The sequence below is a fragment of the Pristiophorus japonicus genome, chromosome 8 (assembly GCF_044704955.1).
Source record: "Pristiophorus japonicus isolate sPriJap1 chromosome 8, sPriJap1.hap1, whole genome shotgun sequence".
NCBI lineage: Eukaryota > Metazoa > Chordata > Chondrichthyes > Pristiophoridae > Pristiophorus > Pristiophorus japonicus.
Window position 1 is genome coordinate 230229299 of NC_091984.1, and position 23056 is coordinate 230252354.

General features: G+C 46.4%; 1 protein-coding gene across 2 annotated transcripts in view; it reads left to right on the plus strand.

Moving 5' to 3' along the window:
• The first annotated feature begins 671 nt into the window (after positions 1-671).
• Positions 672-23056, plus strand: part of hic2 (hypermethylated in cancer 2) — a 123358-nt gene continuing 100973 nt past the window's right edge. The window contains exon 1 of one of the 2 annotated variants that reach the window (XM_070886399.1): positions 672-742. The gene's annotated coding sequence lies outside the window, so the exon portion shown is untranslated. The remainder of the gene's footprint in view (positions 743-23056) is intronic. The other variant, XR_011594011.1, reaches the window with a different exon arrangement.

Sequence of the window (23056 nt, forward strand, 5' to 3'; positions counted from 1 at the left end):
CCTCCCTTGCTCTCTGTCTCTCTCTCTCTCCCTCCCTTGCTCTCTGTCTCTCTCTCTCTCCCTCCCTTGCTCTCTGTCTCTCCCTCCCTTGCTATCTCTCTCTCTCTCTCCCTTGCTCTCTGTCTCTCTCTCTCTCTCCCTCCCTTGCTCTCTCCCTCCTCGTTCTCTGTCTCTGTCTGTCTCTCTCTCCCTCGCTCTCTGTCTCTCTCACCCTCCTCTCCCTTGCTCTCTCCCTCTCCCTTGTTCTCTCTCTCTCTTTCCCTCCTTATCTCTTTCTCTTCCCTCCCTCCACTCCCTTGCTCTCTCTCCCTCCACTCCCTTGCTCTCTCTCCCTCCCTCCACTCCCTTGCTCTCTCTCCCTCCCTCCACTCCCTTGCTCTCTCTCCCTCCCTTATCTCTCTCTCCCTCTCTTATCTCTCTCTCCCTCCATTCCCTTGCTCTCTCTCTCCCTCCCTTATCTCTCTCTCCCTCCCTTATCTCTCTCTCCCTCTCTTATTCTCTCTCCCTCCATTCCCTTGCTCTCTCTCTCCCTCCCTCCACCCCTCCACTACCTTGCTTGCTCTCTCTCTCTCTCTCTCCCCCCCTTGCTCTCTCTCTCTCTCCCCCTCCCTTCTCTCTGGCTTCTATTCAAATACTGGGTCAGGGGTGAGATACCAACGTCACTAGCTAGCAAGATGGCGGAGCAGAGCCTGTGAGATGAGAGTTGGTGTGGTGCACTGAAAGCCTCGGCGGATGTCTCAAGGTATCCCTCCCAGCGTTGTTGCTTCTCTGGGTGCGCAGCTGGCGTTTTGTGGCGGGCCGGGGTTGGTGTGAGAGAGGTTTGAGGGGAGGCTTTGGTGTGGGCTTGGTGCCCCTGGCTCTGCAGGATCTCCCTGTTGTGTTGTGCCTACTCTTCAGGCCAGCAATACCAGCCTGGCAAGCTCTGGTCACCATGTCCCCTCTCGCTCTCACGCATTCTGCCTGGGAGCCTCTTGTTAAACCAAAGAAGGGGCTTTTTTTCCCCTCTTCCCCCCCCACCATATCTCTCTCTTTCCCTTCATCAAATTCCTTTCCACAACCAGCCCTCCCCTCAATCTCTTCCCCCCCCCCCCTCCTTCCCTTTCATGATAAAATCGATCGAATCCAATTGAGAATTTGGAGGGGGGGTTTATTTTACATTTTCTGACTGGAGCAATGTGTCGTTTTAAAAAAAAAAGTGTTTTTTTTGTGGGCTCGAACTGGTGTCCGTGGTGTTAGCGCCATTGGCCAAAGCAGGTATTGATCAGAAAAGCTGCAAGTGTAAACTTTAGTTTTGTGTGTGCGTGTGTGTGATTCCGATGACCTCTTCTAATCTATCGATTAAAAAAAAATATATACACATATACGTGTATTTTTTTTTACTGTAAAGAGCACTGAGAGAGTTCCCCCTCCTCCAAAACACGACGGTGGTGTTGAGTCTAATCGACGCATTCTCAACATCGAGCGAATGTCTACATTGTCCGTTTTTTGGGGGTAAAATCGCTCAATTCTGAGTAATCTTACCCCCCTTTCCTTCCCTGCCCCCCCGCCGCCCTCCCTCTCTCTGCTCGCCGCTTTTGGAGTAGTGTGTGCAAGCGCACATTGGCATTGTGTCACCAGGGGAATACCATCCGAAGGTAAAATTATTACATTCAATTATCCACCACTCTTGTTTAAAACCCTGCTTTTCTTCCTTTAAGGGCAGTTTGTGTGCAATGCCTTGATTCAGGTTACTTTTATTTAATCGGATCTTTGGCCAAGCTATCTCTCTAATTATGGGTGTCTCATCAACCCTGTGGGACATGGAACTAATATCACTGCAATTGGAAGATTTTAATTTTCTGTGGAAGAGCTAACAGCAGTAAATAATCTTACAGTAACTCTTTAATGCTGTCTGAGTCACTGATGCTTCACTTTTCCTTTTTAATGTATTTTTGTTCCTTCAGATTGCACTAGAGGTGTAGAAATGTGTAATTATTTTTCTCTCTCATATATATACACCAGTATTCAGTGCTACAAAAACAGTTTGATCGCTGTGAGAGGGATTCAGAACTTGTGGGTTAATGGATAGATATATATATAATGTATAAACTTGGAGGGTCACTGCAGAAAATCAGGAAATGTGCAATTTGCCCCTTTATAAAACGGGAGTTTTGGAGAAATGTGCATCTTTGCGTGTTTTATTTAAACTGAAGTACAGTTCCGAGCAGTTTGTAACTATGTCAGATAATTTTTAACTTTCAATTTAAGGTTTTTCTAAAAAATGTCACTTCAAATACATTCGATATAAGCTGCAGGGTGAGGTGATTGACATCAAACAGCAATGTAAAGGATTTTGATGAAACACCATTTTGAGTTTTAAAAAAAATACCATCTCCCAAATTGCTTTTCAGTGGTTGAACCTCAGTAAAGATGTATAACCTACTGTTTTTATGTTTTTGTTTTTGCCGTATCGTGTAACCGAGGTGTGTATTGAGAGAACTTTCTGCAGGCGGGTGTGAACAAATGTAAACTCTTGTTTAATTTTGAGGATGTAAATTTTAAGGCTGATTTTTTTTTTTAGTTAATTAGCGCTATTCCATGCTAAAAGTCAAACTTTACGCCTTGGAACCCTGAATCAAGAGCTGGTTGTGATGGCTGTTTATTGAAGGGCCACTAATTGTCTCATTCCAAGTACATGTTGTCCAGTGAGCAACGCTACAGGCACAATCAATCAATCAATTCATACAAGATTTTTAAAAATAAATCTGGAATGCATGCCTTCCCCAACAAGACAAATTGGAATTTTAATTTCAGAGATCTTTTACTCATACTTGTGGGATGGCATGCATGTTGTATAGGACTGTGCGCATTCAAGAATTTGTTTTGTGCAATTTCGACTGAATAATTCAGTGGATTGCTACGTACAGTATTGACTTCTGTTCTGCTGTGAGTTTCATCTACTGTAACACGTCTTGTGGGAAAACCTATTAAAGCTACATTGTTGTCAATGCGTCTTTTATGGAGGAATGACAACAAAATAGTTAAAAGCTTTTCTAATGGTCAGATCGAGGCGGTTTTAAAAAAATGTTTTGGTAGTCATCAGTCCGTGCACTTATAAGATCCTTGCACTGCGAGGTACCGTTAAAAGCTGACTTACTGTTTTAATATATTTCTGTAAAAGTTAAACCTAAATATTTCTGTAACAGTTAGCCCTAAGTGGGAGTGTGCGTATATGCATGTCGTCCTGTTCATTAGCTTGCAAATCTAACCAGCATGTACCTATAGTGCATTTGTGTATTGGTACTGTTGATTCGAGTGCAGCAATTAAAAAGAAGCATTTTAAAATCTTGTGCTGCCTCTTGGGCTCATAGACGAGTGACCTACTCCCAAGCACGCACTGGTGCGGATCTGGCGGTGATTATTGATGAGCAATGCCCTGGAGTAGCCAAGGTAACTTGCCACCCATTTTTTAATTTTAATCTTTCCTCTTCTGCCCCCCCCTCCCCCCCCCCCCCCCCCCCCCCCCCCCCATGAATCCGTAACTTTGCAAACCCTTACTACCACAGTTAAACTGCTGAGGGGCTTTGTGTAATACCAATGGGCCTTATTAATGAACGTGTTATTTTCAACAATACACAAACTGCAAAAATGAGACCTAAATTGAAACTAATGGAAATATCTTTTGTTTGAAAGTGGCTTGGCTGCTTCCAGTATTTTGGGGGAAAGAATGTACTCATAAAGGTTTATTTTTGTGGGGGTTTCGAACCAGAGATCCTTTCCTTTTGCTAAATTTGGAAGTTTTGGGAAAACCTGCAAATTCTGGAATAAAGAAAGCAATATGTTGGATACCAGGACTGCACAGTGAGTTTGTAGCACCTGGCCAGAGGTGTTAATATTTTTAGTACTGACAAAGGAGTTGCACGTTGATCATTGGCCAACTCCTGCTCCTATCAGCCCCTCGAGCCTGTTCCGCCATTCAGTTAGATCTGTTCCTCGGCTCCCATTTACTTGCCTTTGATCCCTATCCCATGAGACCCTTGCCCAACGAAAATCTATTGATCTCAGTCTTAAAGTTCAGTTGCCCCCGGGTTGATACCCACAACTTTTTGGGGGCGAGTTCCAGATTTTCACGTGTGTGTGGAAAAAGTGCTTTCTGATTTCAGTCTTAAACGGCTGCCTCGAATTTTAAGATTGTTCTGGATTTCCCAACCCCCTCCCCACCCCACCAGAGGAAATAGTTTCTCTGTATCCACCCTATGGAATCCTGTCGTCATGTGTAAAACATCTCCAATGCATCACCCCCCTAAACATTCTAAACTCAAGAGGATACAAGCAGTGTCCCTTTTATGTCGCCGTGCCGTGTCACACTGTCCCGACTTCCCCGTTCAGCCAGCTTCACAGTGCAAAAATCGGGCTGCGCTGCCCCCCCCCCCCAAAAAAAATTAGGGGGAACAGTGGATACAAGTTAAGTGAATGCAATCTGTCCTCATAATGTAACCTTTGAAGCCCCAGTATCATTCCGGTGAATCTGTGCTGTATACCCTCCAAGGCCAATTTATTCTTCCTGAGGTTCAATTAAGGAAACTTAAGCATGGTATCCTTGGGGTTTGCCATCCTGTCTTTTCTTCTCTCTTCCATGTGCCACAGGGTATGCTATGCATTTTTGGTGTTTTCTGTTACTTTAAATCCTTTTAAATTAAAAAAAAAAAATACATATAATAATTGTGAGGTGTTAAAAAGCAAAAAATATAGAGCTCTATAATAGAAACATAGAAAATAGGTGCAGGAGTAGGCCATTCGGCCCTTCGAGCCTGCACCACCATTCAATAAGATCATGGCTGATCATTCACCTCAGTACCCCATTCCTGCTTTCTCTCCATACCCCTTGATCCCTTTAGCCGTAAAGGCCACATCTAACTCCCTTTTGAATATATCTAACGAACTGGCCCCAACAACTTTCTGTGGTAGAGAATTCCACAGGTTCACCACTCTCTGATGAAAAAGTTTCTTCTCATCTCGCTCCTAAATGGCTTACCCCTTATCCTTAGACTGTGACCCCTGGCTCTGGACTTCCCCAACATCGGGAACATTCTTCCTGCGCTTAACCCCATCCCCACAAAATTCCACCCTCTTTTCCCACTCCCTCTCAACGTGGTTTACAAACTAACCTCTTTAAGCAGTTGAACATGAACTGAACAGGCCATAATGTCCAAATAAACTTTACAATTCCGTGCCAAAAGGGAAATTCCCCCCCACCTCCTCCCCATTTCAAAACGTCAGTACTTGTGATGACAGTTCATGATATAACGCCTTGAGTGTTGGCTGCAGGGAGGGATTAATTTTGACTGTGCCTGAAAGAGTGGTAGAAGCAGCTTCAATAGTAATTTTCAAAAGGAAATTGGATAACTATTTGAAGGGGGGTGGGGAAATTTACAGGGCTAGGGGGAAAGAGCAGGGAGGAATGGGACTAATTGGAGAGCTCTTACACCAGCACGATGGGCTGAATTGCTGTACCATTCTATGACTCTGTAAGCAACAGTATTGTTCACCTGGGTTTGCTTCAACCTGTCAAATAGCAGCTTTTAAAAAGATAATATAAAACCTGCTTCAGTTTTTTTTAAATCCTCCACATATGCTAGTAAATACTGAAGTGCCACTTTCTTATTGCTAACAACGAGTTACTGGAGCTAACAGTTAACCCTGTGTTTGCCCCTTGCCACAGAACCTTCAGGCTTCTGACTCTGAATTTAACTACATTTCAACACTGTGCCGTTTGAGAGGGGAGAGGGAGGGAGGGAGGGGGGGTTGAATTTTCTTACACACAGATGCAAACTGGCTGAATTTGGGTGCGAGGTCTCGCTGTATTTGAATGTACGTTGTTCCGAGACGTGCTGTTCCAGCTGGTGTGTGGATGTAGCAGTTCTAAGGGTGGGTGGGTAGGAGGGGGGAGACCTGAAACTCCTCGGCGCACACACAAATCAGAATCCGCATCCAAATGTTGGATTTGGAATCGAACCCAGGGCATTGCACCTTCACGACAAGGTGGAAGAATTCCTGACCAGTTCCGATTTACTGTCGTCGTCGGGTGATTTATTGTTTCATTAATTTAATGGGGAAGCGCAGCCGAGTACTTAACCTTCAATACGTCCCAGGTTTACGGAGCTTCTTCACGGGACTCCCTGTGTTTGACTTTCAGCAGCCAAAGCAGCGGTGGGGCAGATGTGCTGTCTTCCAACGGAAGTCAAAAGATTGAGAGCAATCTCTTAATAAATTGGTGGCGGTATTAATACCGCTTCCCCCCCCCCCTCCCCACAGCAACAGCATTTCAAAGGTAATTTATGTGAAGTGCTTTGAGGATGTCCTGGGAGACACGATAAGTTGCTATAAAAATGCAATGTGATTAGTTGATTTATTATTCCTTCAAAGTCAAGCACGAGGATGTGTGCCAGATTTTTCCTGCAACATATTAAAGATTTTGTCAGACCCATCGCTGCTGAGTTAGCCGCGGCTAATATTGGGATCGTGCAACGTGGAGTAGGGAGGGGAAAACATGCCTGGGAATGGTAGGATGATGCAGCACAGTAGGTGGCTCTTCGGCCCACTGTGTCTGTGCCGGCTCTTTGAAAGAGCGATCCGATGAGTTGCTTTTTCCCACAGCCCGTGCACATTTTATCCCCTTCCAGATATCTTCTGATCGTTATCCAGTGCCTGGGTAGGGATATCGGCTGATCATAAGAACAAAAGAAATGGGAGCAGGGGTTGGCCATTCGGCCCCTCGAGCCTGCTCCGCCATTCACTGAGACCATGGCTGATCTTCTACCTCAGCTCCCCTTTCCTGCACTATCCCCATACCCCTCGATTCCCTTAATATCCAAAAATCTGTCGATCTCTGTCTTGAATATATTCAACGACTGAGCCTCCACAGCCCTCTCGGCCTATTTCTCGAGTTTAGAAGAATGAGAGATGATCTCATTGAAACATTCACAATTCTTACAGGGCTTGACGGGTAGAGAATTCCAAAGATTCACCACCCACTGAGTGAAGAAGGTTCTCCTCATCTAAATCCTAAACAGCCGACCTACCCCTTATTCTGAGACTGTGACCCCTGGTTCAAGACTCCCCAGCCAGGGGAAACATCCTCCCTGCATCTACCCTGTCAAGCCCTGTAAGGATTGTGTATGTTTCAATGAGATCATCTCTCATTCTTCGAAACTTGAGAGATAGGCCTAATCTACTCAATCTCTCCTCCATAGGATAACCTCCCCCCCCCCCCCCCCCCCCCCACCACCACCTCCCACCCCCCAATCCCAGGAATCAGTCTGGTGAACCTTCGTTGCACTCCCTCAATGGCAAGTATATCCTTCCTTAGGTAAAGAGACCAAAACTGCACACAATACTCCAGGTGTGGTCTCACCAGAGCCCTATATAATTGCAGTAAGACGTCTTTACTCTTGTACTCAAATCCTCTTGTAATAAAGGCCAACATACCATTTGCTTTCTTAATTGCTTGCTGTACCTGCATGTTAACTTTCAGTGATTTGTGTAACAAAATACTCTGCTTTCAGTCCCATTAATTTATCCAGTAGCATTTTTTTTTTTACTAATACTAATTTTTTCAGTTCATCATTCTTGCTAAACCCTTGGCGTCCACTATTATTTCCGGCAAGTTTTTTCTGTCTTCTTCCATGAAAACAGCATTTGTTTAATTTCTCTGATATTTTCTTATTTTCCATTTTATAATTTCTCCTGCCTCAGCCTGCAAGGGACCAAATTTACTTTTACTAATGTTTTCCTTTTTACATACTATAGAAACTTTCACAGTTTTTATGTCTCTTGCTAGTTTACTCTCGTATTCTATTTTCCCTTTCTTTATCAATTTCTTGGTCCTCCTTTGCTGCATTCTAAAATCTTCCCAATTCTCAGGCTTACTGCTTTATTTGGCAACATTATAAGCCTCTGCCTTTGATCTAATACTATCTTTAACTTCTCTTGTTAGCCACGGTTGAACTACTTTTCCTGTGGGTTTTTTGTGCCTTAAAGGAATGTATATTTGTTGCAAATTATGTATTCATTCTTCAAATGCTATCCATTGCTTGTCTACCATCATACCTTTTTAATGTCATTTCCCAATCTACTGTAGCCAACTTGCTCCTCACACCTACGTAATTTGCTTTGTTTAGATTTAAGAACCAAGTTTCAGATTCAAGTAATTCATTTCTGAATTCCACATAGAATTTTATATTGAGTTTGTTTTGTCATGTTATGGTCACTCTTCCCTAAAAGCCCCTTTACTCCAAGCTTATTAATTCATCATCATAGGCAGTCCCTCGAAATCGAGGAAGACTTGCTTCCACTCAAAGTCCAATGCTGGAATTCCAGCCTCTGTCTGCCCCACCTGTTTAGTCGTTGAAGGAAAGGGTGGGTGGGGAGTATGGTTTGCCGCACACTCCTTCTGCTGTCTACGCTTGATTTCTGCATGCTCTCGGCGCAGAGACCTGAGGTGCTCAGCGCCCTCCCAGATGCTCTTCCTCCACTTTGGGCAGTCATTGGCCAGGGATTCCCAGGTGCCGGTGGGGATGTTACACTTTATCAGGGAGACTTTGAGGGTGTCCTTGAAGCGGTTCCTCTGCCCATCTGGGTTCGCTTGCCGTGTAGAAGTTTTGAGTAAACCCCTGTCTTAGGGAATCTCATGTCGGGCATGCAGACGATGTGGCCCGCCCAACGGAGCTGGTCAAGTATTATCCGTGCTTCGATGCTGGGGATATTAGCCTGATCGAGAACACTGACGTTGGTGCGTCTATCCTCCCAATGGATTTGCAGGATCTTGCGGAGGCAGCGCTGGTGGTAGTTCTCCAGCGCTTTGAGGTGTCTGCTGTATATAGTCCATGTTTCTGAGCTATATAGGAGGGCAGGTATCACGACTGCCCTGTCGACCATAAGCTTGATGCCAGCCTGGTCTTCAAACACTCTCTCCCTCAGGTGACCAAAGGCTGCGCTGGCACACTGGAGGTGGTGTTGAACCTTGTAGTCGATGTCTGCCCTTGCTATAATAGGCTCCTGAGGCATGGAAAGTGGTCCACGTTGTCCCAGGCTGAGCCGTGGATTTTGATGACCAGGGGTCAGTGCTGTGTGGTGGGGTCAGGTTGGTGGAAGACCTTTGTCTTACGGATGTTTAGCGTAAGGCCCATGCTTTCGTATGCCTTGGTGAAGGTGTTGATGACGGCTTGGAGTTCGACCTCTGTGCACAGACACAAGCATCGTCAGCGTACTGTAGTTCGATGACCGAGGGTGGGACGACTTTGAATCTAGCCTGGAGGCGACGTAGGTTGAACAGCTTCCCATTGGTTCTAGAGTTTAGTTCCACTCCAGCGGGGAGCTTGTTGATAGTGAGATGGAGCATTGCAGCGAGGAAAATTGAGCAGCGGGTTGGTGCGATGACGCAGCTTTGCTTGACCCCGGTCCGGACGTGGATTGGGTCTGTGGTGGATCCGTTGGTCAGGATCACGGCCTGCATGTTATCGTGGAGCAGGCGGAGGATGGTGACAAACTTTTGGAGGCAGACGAAACAGAGGAGGACGCTCCATAGTCCCTCACGTTTGACGGTGTCAAAGGCCTGGCTGAAGTCAAAGAAGGCCATGTACAAGGGTTGGTGCTGTTCCCTGCATTTCTCTTGTAGTTGTCGCGCGGTGAAGATCATGTCTGTTGTAACCCTCAGTGGACGGAATCCGCACAGTGACTCCGAGAGAAGCTCTTCAGCCACAATATCTTCAACTGACGCAATATGGTGCCTGCTGACCATCTGGCCCTCCGTGTCCTGAGGCGGGGAAAGGGAAATTAGCACGGGTTCTGATTTCTGCTTGCTGGACAGTGAGTCCCGTTGGAAAGTGGATATCAAAGAACCAGTGACTCAGTGTCCCTTCGGCCCACTCTGAAACTCGTGGCACGTGTTGCGCGTAATGGCGGTGACCTTCCTATCCTCTCCAGCGGCTTACCAAGAAGCAAGATGGAGCGGGGCACAGCCAACAATAGCGAACAGGCCCCAGTGGCTCCCACCCTCGCCCTCCACACCTCGGGGGCCCTCCACACCTCGGGTCCCTCACCACCCCTTCTGAAGGCGATGCTCAGTGCAGAGTTCACGGCTCACATCCCCACCGTAGGCAACTCGACTCACACAGCGGAGCCTGGTCTCCAGTCGTCTCGAACCCCCTTTCCACTGGGCCAAGACCTCGCTCTGCTAAGCCCGTGTGGTGGCTGGTGTGCAACGGCCACCCCACGTTAAAATAACTCTCACGCGGGCATCTTCCACCCTTTAAAATGAAGTTCGGGACCTGGAACGTCACATTGCCATCATTGCCCGGCAACTCCGACACTTTGACGTCGACATTGCCGCCCTAAGTGAGATCCAGCGGGCAGGGGAAGGCCAGCTCCAAGAACAAGGTGGTGATTACACCACCTTCTGGAAAGGCAAACCAGAAGAAGAATGCCGCCTCCATGTAATTGGCTTTGCCTTCAAAATTGAGCTGGTGGGCCATCTCGGAGACTTCCCCCCCCCCCCCCCCCCCCACCCCCTGCGGCATTAGCGAACGTCTCATGACTCTCCGGCTCACCCGAGCCCGGAACCAGTGCACCACAGTCATCAGTGCGTACGCCCCAACACGCGACGCAACAGATGAGACCAAAGAGGAATTCTACTCCAGCCTCGAACAATCCCTGCCCCGCGTCCCTACAAACCGATCCTCCTTTGCGAATTCAGCGCCCGAGTCGGAAAGGACACAGACCTCCCTGGGGAGGCGTGATTGGCAGAGAAGGGGTCGGGGAAGCCAACTCCAGCGGTACCCTGCTCCTGACAAAATGCCTAGAACACGACTTTTGTCATTGCTGCCTTCTGTCAGAGGGACAAGTATAAGGCATCATGGCAACACTCCCGCTCCAAACACTGGCATCAGTACTATTATTAATTAAGTTTTTCTCATTTGCACAATACTAGGACTAAAATAGCCTGTTCCCCCAGTTCCATTTCTCAACATACTGATCGAGAAAACCATCTTGTATACATTCCATTAATTTGTCCTCCACACAATTACTGCAAATTTAGTTTGCCCCAGTCTATATGTAGATTAAAGTCTCCCATGATTACTGTTTTACACTTATTACATGTGCCTCTAATTTGCTGATTTATATTCTGCGACTACTGTTTGGAGGCCTATAAACAACTCCCACCAACGTTTTCTGCCACTGCTCTTTCTTAGCTCCACCCAAACTGAGTCTCCTTGATTTTCCGAGCCAAGATCCTTTCTCTCTCCTATTTTTATCCCATCCTTTATTATCAGTATTACACTGGCTCCTTTTCCATTTTGCCTATATCTTCTAAAAGTTAAGTATCTGGGAACTAAATATTCCAGATCATGACCACTTTGCAACCACGTCTGCATAATGGCTATTAGATCAAACCTATTAATTTCTATCCGCGCTATTTAATTCATAGTTTTTTTGCGAATGTTTCTCGCATTCAGATATAATGCCTTTAGCTTTGACTGACTTCAATTTGGCCCTGGTGTCACCTTAGTCACTGATGCCATGTTACCTTTGTTACTCTCTCTCCCTTCCTGACCCACTCTGCTTATTTTTACCTAAAACTCTGCTCTGCTCCGGAGCCTTGACATTTCTCTTGCTGCTTTTAAATTTACTCTTTCCTGAATCCTCCCTGCCCCCCCCCCCACCTTCATTATTTTAAAGCCCTGTCTACTGCCCTAGTTATTGGGTTCACCAGGACATCGGTCCCAGCCCGGTTTAAGTGGAGCCCGTCCCAACGGAACAGCTCCCTCTTGGACAAGACACCACCTGGTGAATAGTGTCCCAATGAGAGTCAGCTCCTTCAGGGCAGCAAATAATGCAGGGCACTTCAAAGCAGAACTGAACATTATGATTTGGTGTGAAATTGGAGATATCTCTCTGATCCCAGGATATCACCCTGGCTGGGTCATCCCAAAAGGTCTGCTCCATTGTTTTCCTGCTTAACTGGAGGATCCCAGTAAGTAGGAATACTGTAATTAAATATTTAAAGGAACAGGTGGCATACATCCAAAGATAAACCCTTAGCTGTCGTATCACTCCAGTATAACTTCCTGCTTTTTTTTTGTAAAGAGGAGATTATTACTGTAGTCATACAACAACAACTTGTATTTATATAGCGCCTCTTAACGTAGTAAAATGTTCCATGGTGCTTCACGACACCATTATCAAACAAAATTTGACGACAAGCCCGAAAGCAACGAGTGCACCACAGTCATCAGTGCGTACGCCCCAACACTCGATGCAACAGATGAGACCAAAGAGGAATTCTACTCCAGCCTCGAACAATCCCTGTCCTGCATCCCTACGGACGACAAACCGATCCTCCTTGGCGAATTCAGCGCCAGAGTCGGAAAGGACACCGACCTCCTGGGGAGGCGTGATTGGCAGGTGATTTTAAGACTGATAGGAGGGCAGGTGACCAAAAGCTTGGTCAAAGAAGTAGGTTTTAGGAGCATCTTAAAGTAGGGGAAGGAAAGGTGGGGTTGGGGGGGGAAGGAAGTGTGGGGAGAGAGGTTTAGGGAGGGAGTTCCAGAGCTTGGAGCCCAGGCAACATGAGGCACGGCCGCCAATGGTGGAGCGATTGTGATTGGGGATGCACGAGAGGCAGAATTGTCGGAGGATGGGGAGAGGCGAAGGATTTGAAAACGAGGATGAGAGTTTTAAAATCGAGGCGTTGTCGGACCGGGAGCCAATGTAAGTCAGCAAGCACAGGGACAGTGTCTTGCTGCCATGAGATCTGCGTGGATCCTCTTCATGGAAACGGGTCTGCTGGAAGTCTTAACGGGTGCTTAAAAATTCTGATTTCACCTGCGACCCACAACACCTTTAGTCGACTCAGTAGTCCCAGTTGGCAAGCTTGGCTCGTGTTTGGTGCAGATCCGATGTGCGGTTTGTACGTCAATTTGAACAATCCAGCCTGCGCCCATTTTGCTATTGTTTCACGCAGCAGGGTGGGTGATGTCCTGAATGGATTAACAGAAAATCAAGAGCCTGGCCAACGGTTCTCTGCTTTGACTGTGCTTATCTTTTGTTGCCTCCGTCTTAGCAAAACTTAAAGTGGACGTGTGGATTTATTTTTTCCTGATGAATTTTTATTTTTAACCTCCACTCCACTTTCCCGCTCGACCCTCCCCACACCCCCTATCCCTTGATTTCTCCTCGAGTCCAAAAATGTATTGTAATGTATTTGCTTCATGGGTTCTTTGCTTAAGAATTCATAGTAACACATTGCTATTAAGAACGAGTTGGTTTAAGAATCACACTACACATTACACTTTGGGGCACGGGCCAGCCTACACTGCGATATGTGCGCGCACAAGGTCCGTGCAGTGGAGCAGGTCTCCAGTCATCCTGGTTAACCCTTGCCACTGGACCAAGATCTAGCTCTGTCGAGCCCGTGTGGTGGCTGATATGCAACGGTCACAACACGTTTATTTAAAAAAAAAATCTACGCACAGGCATCTTCCACCCCCTCAATTGGAGTGCAGGACTGCAATATCGGATCCTTCATTGAAACATCTGTGAACTCTTGTGGAAGCAAGTCATCCTCGTTCGAGGGACCGCCTATGATGATGATGATGATGACATTACCAGTTCATCCACCAGGCTCACAGCCACCTGCCTCATTGTGGATCTCCCGAGCCCAACTGGCTGGGGTTTTATTGAGTTTTGTGAGCATCACATGACTGGCTAAGCCACTCCCAACTCAACAGCTGCACAAACCTGTGAGCCTATTCCCAAGTGCATACATTACATCTATCTATCTCAGCCGTGGCTATACTCAAACGACTGAGCATCCACAGCTCTGTGGGTCAATGAATTTCAAAGATTCATAACCCTCAATGTGAAGAAATTCTTCCTCATCTCAGTCTTAAAATGGCCGACCCTTTATCCTGAGACGATGCCCCCTAGTTCTAGACAGTCCAGCCAGGGGAAACCGCTCTCAGCATCTACCCTGTCAAGCCCCCTCTGAATTTTCTACATTTCAATGCGATCACTTCTCATCCTTCTGAACTCCAGAGAGTATAGGCCCATTCTGTACAATCTCTCCTCGTAGGACAACCCTCTCATTCCAAATTTAACACTGCTGAGCTGGTTAAGGGTTAACTTAATGGGAGTAGAAATGTAAAAACTAATTTTTAAGTTTAGAAAGACATAAATATGCGCTTAGTATCTCTGCAGGTTCTTTGTTAAAATTATTTCTTAAAACTCCAGAAACACCGCTATTTTAGGAAGAATGTTTTTGAAGTTTCTCCACTTTTTGTGTGCGTGCTTTTTCTTGCATGTGATGTTTTGGGTTACATAAAAATTAAATTTTTATAGTATTTCCCCAAAGAGCACCTAAAGTTCTCTCGATTGTACTCCCACCAAATATGTAGAGGGTTTAGCCTTGATTCAGTATCCTTGATGTATAGAGTGTACCCTTGGGTCCTTCCTATTTTTCATCGACATGTTTCCCCTCGGCGACATCGTCCGAAAGCACGCCGTCCGTTTCCACATGTACGCTGATGACACGCAGCTTTACCTCACCACCACCACTTCTCCCGACCCCTCCGTGGTCTCTCAATTGTCAGACTGCTTGTGCGACATCCAGTACTGGATGAGCAGAAATTTTCTCCAATTAAATATTGGGAAGACCGAAGTCATTTTCTTTGGTCCCCGCCACAAGCTATGTTCCCTTGTCACTGACTCCATCCCTCTCCCGAGCATCTGTCCGAAGCTGAACCAGACCTGTTCGCAACCTAGATGTCATATCTGACCCTGAAATGAACTTCCGGCCACATATCCGCAGCGTGACTAAGACAGTCTATTACCACCTCTAACATCGCCCATCTCCGCCTTCCCTCAACTCATCTGCCGCTGAAACCCTCGTCCATGCCTTTGTTACCCCTAGACTTGACTACACCAGCTTACTCCTGGCTGGCCTCCCATTATTTTATCCTACGTAAACTTGAGGTCATTCCAAAACTCGGCTGCCCGTGTCCTAACTCGCACCAAGTCCTGCTCACCGTCATCATCATCATCATAATCATAGGCAGTCCCTCGGAATCGAGGAAGACTTGCTTCCACTCTTAACATGAGTTCTCAGGTGGCTGTACAGTCCAATTGCGAGAACCACAGTCTCAGTCACAGGTGGGGCAGATAGTCGTTGAGGGAAGGGGAGGGTGGGACAGGTTTGCCGCACGCTCCTTCCGCTCTCTGCGCTTGATTTCTGCATGCTCTCGGCGATGAGACTCGAGGTGCTCAGCGCCCTCCTGGATGCACTTCCTCCACTTAGGGCGGTCTTTGGCCAGGGTCTCCCAGATGTCGGTGGGGATGTTGCACTTTTTCAGGGAGGCTTTGAGGGTGTCCTTGTAACGTTTCCTCTGCCCACCTTTGGCTCGTTTGCCGTGAAGGAGCTCCGAGTAGAGCGCTTGTTTTGGGAGTCTTGTGTCAGGTATGCGAACAATGTGGCCTGCCCAGCGGAGCTGATCGAGTGTGGTCAGTGCTTCGATGCTGGGGATGTTGGCCTGGACGAGGACGCTCATGTTGATGCGTCTGTCCTCCCGGGGGATTTGTAGGATCTTGCGGAGACATCGTTGGTGGTATTTCTCCAGCGCTCCTGAGCATTCCTGATTATAATCGCTCAACCATTGACGGCTGTGCCTTCAGCTGCCGGGGCCCCAAGCGGTGGAACTCCCTCGCTAAACCTCTCTACCTCTTTGACTGTCACCTGCTGTAATTTCTTCTTGTGTGGCTCGGTGTCAGATTTATTTGTTTTGTCTTGTAAGTTACTAAGTTACAGGCGCTATATAAATACAAGTTGTTGTTGTTTAATCGTGAATGTGCTTGTATTATAATCTGCTCCATGCTGTTTGTCTTTTTCCTTAAGATTTTGTACAAATTGCAGAGGAATAAAGCAGTAGTCATACTCAGCAAGCCGATACTGTTATGCTGGTGGGAATTGTGAATTGGCTCTCTTGGGGGAAATGATGGCAACAAGGCACAAATGGGCTGGTGCAAAATGCTGCAACAGCATAACCATCACCCTGGGACAATGAGGCAACCGAACTGGAGAGTGAGGGGCGAAAGCCACTGGTTTTGTGTGGTTACTACACTTTGCTTCCCATTCATTACCTCTAGATTTAACTATTGCAATGCATTCCTGGCTGGCTTCCCACCTTCTACCCTCCGTAAATTTGAGGTCATTAGGCCGGGAATTCCAGAGCTTGGGGCCTAGGCAAAAGAAGTCGCGGCCACCAATGGTGGAGCGATTTTTATAATCAGGGGTGCTCAAGAGGGCAGAATTAGAGGAGCGCAGATATCTCAAGTGGTTGTGGGATTGGAGAACATTACAGAGATAGGGAGGGGTGAGGGCCATGGAGGGATGAGAATGTTTGTTTGCAGGTGCAGCAGGTAATCGGGAAGGCGAATGGAATGTTGGCCTTCATTGCGAGAGGGATGGAGTACAAAAGCAGGGAGGTCCTGCTGCAACTGTACAGGGTATTGGTAAGGCCGCACCTGGAGTACTGCGTGCAGTTTTGATCACCTTACTTAAGGAAGGATAGACTGGCTTTGGAGGGGCTACAGAGACGATTCACTAGGCTGATTCCGGAGATGAGGGGGTTACCTTATGATGCTAGATTGAGTAGACTGGGTCTTTACTTGTTGGAGTTCAGAAGGATGAGGGGTGATCTATAAGAAACATTTAAAATAATGAAAGGGATAGACCAGATCGAGGCAGAGAGGTTGTTTCCACTGGTCGGAGAGACTAGAACTAGGGGGCACAGCCTCAAAATACGGGGGAGCCAATTTAAAACCGAGTTGAGAAGGAATTTCTTCTCCCAGAGGGTTGTGAATCTGTGGAATTCTCTGCCCAAGGAAGCAGTTGAGGCTAGCTCATTGAATGTATTCAAGTCACAGATAGATAGATTTTTAACCAATAAGGGAATTAAGGGTTACGGGGAGAGGGCGGGTAAGTGGAGCTGAGTCCACGGCCAGATCAGCCATGATCTTATTGAATGGCGGAGCAGGCTCGAGGGGCTAGATGGCCTACTCCTGTTCCTAATTCTTATGTTCTTATGTTTTTTAAAAAGAGGTGTCGCTTAACCGGGAGCCAACGTAGGTCGGCGAGCACAGGGGATGATGACTGAACGGGACTTGGTGCGAGTTAGGACATGGGCAGCCTTCAGCTGACTGGTCCCTAATTTGTGGAACTCCCTTCCTAAACCTTTTACCCCTCTCTACCGCGAACCTCCTTTTTAAGACTCTCCTTAAACCTACCTCTTGGACCAAGCTTTTGATCATCTGCCCTAATTTCTCCTTGTGTGGCTCGGTGTCGAATTCTGTTTTATAATCCCTCCTGTGAGGCGCCTTGGGAAGTTTTACTCCGTTAAAGTTGTTTGCATTTCTCAGTGTGCTTTTAGTCACTCCAGGCAGAACCTCCAACGTTTAGAAAAAGATGCACTTTATTGAGAATATTTCAGTAGAGTACAGATCTGCGATTCTATGGCAGCAATAGGGCCGTCGATGGAAATGTAAAGCCTACAGATACAGTCAAAGTTGAACCAGGGCTGCTTTAAACAGCATTGATAAGAGTTATTAAATCAATGAAACGGAACCACTGGCTTCTCTCCCATTCACTCGGCATAAATCTCCGGGTTTTGATGCAAAAACACCCTGAGCTTATTGAGCGCAAGAACGCGGGTTGCAAGACTCCAGCATGATGGCTCGCACCGGATAAGCATTCGGTGGGCTTTTGTTCATGAACATATAACCCAAAAGGAAAAAAAAACAAATGCACCACTCCAATCCTGGTGAATAATTGATGTTGCCACTGGAGATGGAGGGCTTTGTGGTTGTGCCACTGTAGCTTCAGCTCAATATAGATGGCCGCTACTGTCTGCCTCTTTTTTAAAAACAAGCCACTGCTTTCATCGACTGGACTCACAGCAAGAAAAAAGATTAAAATATGACCTACAGGCACATTATAATTAAAGATGTTTCTGACGGCAGTTTTGACGTGATAAGTTTGGCGATTAAAGCAGAACAAATGTTCATTACATCCCATCCCTTTTTTTGTTTAGTAGAATTATTTGTTTATAAATACATTTTTGAGAGAAAATGCATACCCATTGCCTGGCAGACTCCTACAAAATGGTGAACATAAGAACCATAAGAATTAGGAGCAGGAGTTGGCCAATTCGGCCCCTCGAGCCTGCTCCGCCATTCAATAAGATCATGGCTGATCTGATCCTGGCCTCAACTCCACTTCCTGCTCCCAATAACCCTCGACTCCCTTATCATTCAAAAATCGTCTAAATCCACCTTAAATACATTCAATGACCCAGCTTCCACAGCTCTCTGGGGTGAAGAATTCCAAAGATTCACGACCCTCTGAGAGAAGAAATTCCTCCTCATTTCTGTTTTAAATGGGCGACCTCTTAGTCTGAGACTCTGCCCCCTAGTTCTAGATTCCCCCCACGAAGTGAAGGTTTATGCAGGCGAGCTGGCAGGCAGTGAATGATCGCAGGAATGGCAAACATCTTTTGGAAGGTGTGATAAACTTCCAAAAGTCCTGTTTTTTTTAATAAAAAGAAGCATTTATTTTGGAAGTGTGCCAACACCACATCAATGGATGAGTTTTAAGACTGGTTCCTTTGGTGAATCTGCAAAACGTTTGAGTCAAAGCACGTTTCAAAAGGAGTAAGATAATTCGCTTCACATTTCTTTGCTTTTTTTAATGTCACTTGTAAGCAATAACTCTCTTCTATAGGCTCCCAGGCAAAATAACTTTTACAAATACCGTGGTAATTATCAAGTAGTGAATAATGGTTTCCACGCAGTAGGTAAAAAATAATGTTCAAGTTATTATAATGAGCCATTTCCTTAAGCTGTCTCGTTCTCCTGCAAGAACATGGGGCCTCCCAGTCGCAGATCCAATTGGACTCGAGCTCTGATTCCCAGCCATGAGCCTGTGTCAGCTGCGGCTCAGTGAGTAGCACCCTCTCCTCTGAGTCAGAAGGTTGTGGGTTCAAGTCCCACTCCAGGGACTTGAGCACAAAAATCTAGGCTGACACTCCAGTGCCGTGCTGCACTGTCGGAGGTGCCGTCTTTCGGATGAGACGTTAAACCCAGGCCCCGTCTGCTCTCTCGGGTAGATGTAAAAGATCCCACGGCCACTATTCCAAAGAAGAGCAGGGGAGTTATCCCCAGTGTCCTGGGCAATATTCATCCCTCAATCAACATCACAAAGAAACCAGATTATCTGGTCATGATCACATTGCTGTTTGTGGGAGCTTGCTGTGCGCAAGTTGGCTGCCGCGTTTCCCACATTACAACAGTGACTACACTCCAAAAGTACTTCATTGGCTGTAAAGCGCTTTGAGACGTCCAGTGGCCGGGAAAGGTGCTATATAAATGCAAGTCTTCCCTATATCTCCCTATGTTGGAAGGATGGAATCCCGTGGGTTGAGTCTGAGCGATTTGAATGCAGCACACCTGGCCCATATTGTAATTTTTTAAATAAATTAATATATATGTGAGCTTCAAGCTGTCAAAATACCTGAGCAATAACATGCAAGCATATTGTGTGGGGGTGGGGGGAGAAAGTGACTGGCTGGCAAGACTGCACAAGTACATTATTGCCTTTTAATGTCTTGAAGACGAGAGGCTTTCTGTTAATGAAGATGGCGGCCGCAGTTTCAGTTCATAAACTGCATCGAAATCGTGCTGCGTTAGGGTCAGGAGCACTGCAGGATACCTGTTTGTGACGGTGCTCTCAATTAAGTGTGAAAACATGGATGGGGGTCAGTTTAAGCATAAAGATTATTCACAGATACGATCAAGTTGTCAATCTTTTTTTTTTATATATAGTTTCCTACATTGAAAGTACCTGGGCTAAACCGACAATTAAACGACTGTGTGCAATTTTGGGTGTCCCATTTATAGAAAGGACGTTTAAAGCACAGGGTGATTCACCAGGGTGATGTCTGGGGTGAGAACCGATGGTTATGAGCAGGAACTTAAGATACTTTGACTATTTCCACTGGAGCAGTGAAGGCTGTTGGGAGTTTTAATGGAGTTTCAAAAAAAAATTCGGAAGCGTTTTGAGTGAATAGGGAATCATCCTCTGCTAGGGTTTTGTCCTTTCCAGCAGCTGTACCCGATCTGCAACTCCGCACCCAACCACAGCAGCACGGTAAAAGCAACTTTAAAATTGCCGCTCACTGAGCGAGTGAGGATAGGAGAAATGTATTTACACGAGAGAATTGTTGGAGAGTGGACTGCTTTGCCAGAGGGATTGGCGGAGTTAGTGACCACTGCATCTGTCGAGGGGAAAATTCGATAACTCTTTGAAATGGAGCAAGTCGAGCACTGGGAGTTTTGGTTTGGTCCGTCCGTGATTGTAGAGACGTCAAGACCGAGGCTCCTTCTGCTCTCCCTCGGGTGAACGTAAAAGATCTCTTGGGTGCTATTTCGATGGAAGAAATATATTTATTGAATTTATTTACGCTGGAGATGGACTGATTTCTGAACGACCAGGGAGCCAAGGGTTAAGGGGAGCGGGCAGGGAAGTTGAGAGGCCAAGATCAGATCAGCCATGATCTTACTGAAGGGCCAGACGGCCTACTCCTGCTTCTATTTCTTATGTTCTTATGTAAGAACAGGGAAGTTCTCCCCAGTGTCCTGGCCAATATCGATCCCGACATCACTAAAAACAGATTATCTGGTCATCGTCACATTGCTGTTTTTTTGTGGGAGCTTGCTGTGTGCAAATTGGTTGCCGCGTTTCCCACATTATAACACTTTTTTTAAAAGTAATTAATTGGCTGTAAAGCACTTTGGGACGGTCGTGAGGTTGTGAAAGGAGCTATAGAACTGCACATCTTTCGCAAACGGCTGGTACAGATACGGTGGGGCGAATGGCCTCATGTGATGTAAGCTCCTATGATCTATCATCGTGGGGTTAAGAGCATTTTTAAAGAGGTAAAATTAGCCCACTAACTTTGCTGCGTTCTTTCTGTCTCTGTCTCAATAAACTGTATTCTACGCCTGTGTCTCACCCCACCCAATCAAGGATTTATAATTGAATCGCACTTCATTTTCTTTGTGTGTCCTGTGTGTGTATGTCCTGTGTGTGGTTTATTTGCATTTGGGTCTGTCGGTAGTAGTTTTGAAAATGAAATGGCAGCTTATGTTTAATACAGTATTATGCACCTCTTTATTTTAGTGATTGGCTTTGATAGAAAATATCAAAATGGTAGTTACTACAGGTGGGTATCGTGAGAAGGATACATTCCGATGCACGGCAACTTTGATCACAGCAATGATTTCCTGCACATTGCTCATTTTAATTATTATTTTTAGTAAACTGATGAAACATTGCAACATTGTCATTTTTTTTAAAAGATAGAGAATGACTTCAGTTAAATGAGGGAAATATTGCACATTGGTTTATTAGACATTTCATACCGTGTAATCATCACCAGTGTTTCCGTTAGGCTGCTCCCCGACTCCGCAATGGAAAAACCGCACACGCGCGGAAATTTGAATGGACTGCCCAGCCCCTTAAAGGGGCCGCGCGCACCCCCCCAAAAAAATGAAGAGGGAACATTGATCGTAACTAGATTGTGGGACTCGCTAGCACAAACCGCGGTTGAGCCGAATAGCATAGATGCATTTTAGAAGGAAAGCTAGATGAGTATGTGAAGGGGGAAAGGAATAGAAGGGTTGGATGGAGTAGGGTGGGAGGAGGCGGGCGTGGAGCATAAACACCGGCATAGAATGGTTGAGCCGAGTGTCATGTTTCTGCCCTGCGCTGTGCATTCTATGTCAAGCCACCTCCTTTTTTGTGTTTTGAACATCAGTTTCATTCTCGATGACGGGAGAAATCGAGACTTGAAATGACTTGGTGATACAGTACTAGCAGCTAGGGAGTTAAAGAAAGCTTTTTACTGGCAAGCAGCTGGAAGGTGTGTGGGGTTTGGTAGGTGGTTGACAGAGTATTGCTCAGCAGTTTGAGGATGGCGGGGGCCCTGGCAGACAGTCGGGAGTCTGTGATCATCAGGCTAGCTCATCAATGGGGGTCTGGGGATGGCTAGCTTGTTGGATACTTGGAGGGGTCTGACTGACGAGTGGGCAGTCAAGAACCAGGCCTCTGGCCTCCTGTGGTGTTCACATCTGTCCCCACATAGTCGGACCTCGGTGATGAGAGCTTGTCTCCCTGTTCTTCTATTGCAGCTGTGCGAGTCATGAATGAGGGTCACGGTAGCGTAGTGGTTATGTTACTGGTCCAGTAATCCAGAGGCCCGGACAAATGATCCCGAGGCATGAGTTCAAATCCCACCACGGCAGCTGGGGAATTTAAGTTCAGTTAATTAAATAAATCTGGAATAAAAAGCCAGTGGTGGTAATGGTGGCCATGAAACTCTAATACAAAAGCAACGTACTTTGGATGCTGGAATCTGGAATTAAAAACCATGAAACTACCGGATTGCCACAAAAACCCACCTGGTTCACTAATGTCCTTTAGAGAAGGAAACCTTACCCGGTCTGGCCTACACGTGACTCCAGACCCACAGCAATGTGGTTGACCACCACCACCTTCTCGAGGGCAATTAGGGATGGGCAATAAATGCTGGGGTTGCCGGCGATGCCCACATCCTGAGATCACATGGCTCCGGTTGGGGTGGAGTGTAGAATGTTTCAGTATAAGGCGTGTTGCAGTTGTGGTGAGGCGGACTGGTTGGGCTGGGTGCTCTTTGCCTTTCCGTCATTGTTCATAGGTTTATATGTAACCTTTAGGGCTGCTGACCGAGGGCCGTGCGGCTCTTTGTCGGCTGGTGCAGACGCGATGGGCCGGAAAGGCCTCCTTCTGCGCTGTAAATTTCTGTGTTTCTGAGAATTTGCAGTGGAATTTCCCCGTCCTATTGCCGGTAGATGCTTGCTATTGCACCAGTACAGAGACCCGGTGTTAACCAGTTTATTTTAATGCTCTTATAACTAACATGGGTTCTTGGCT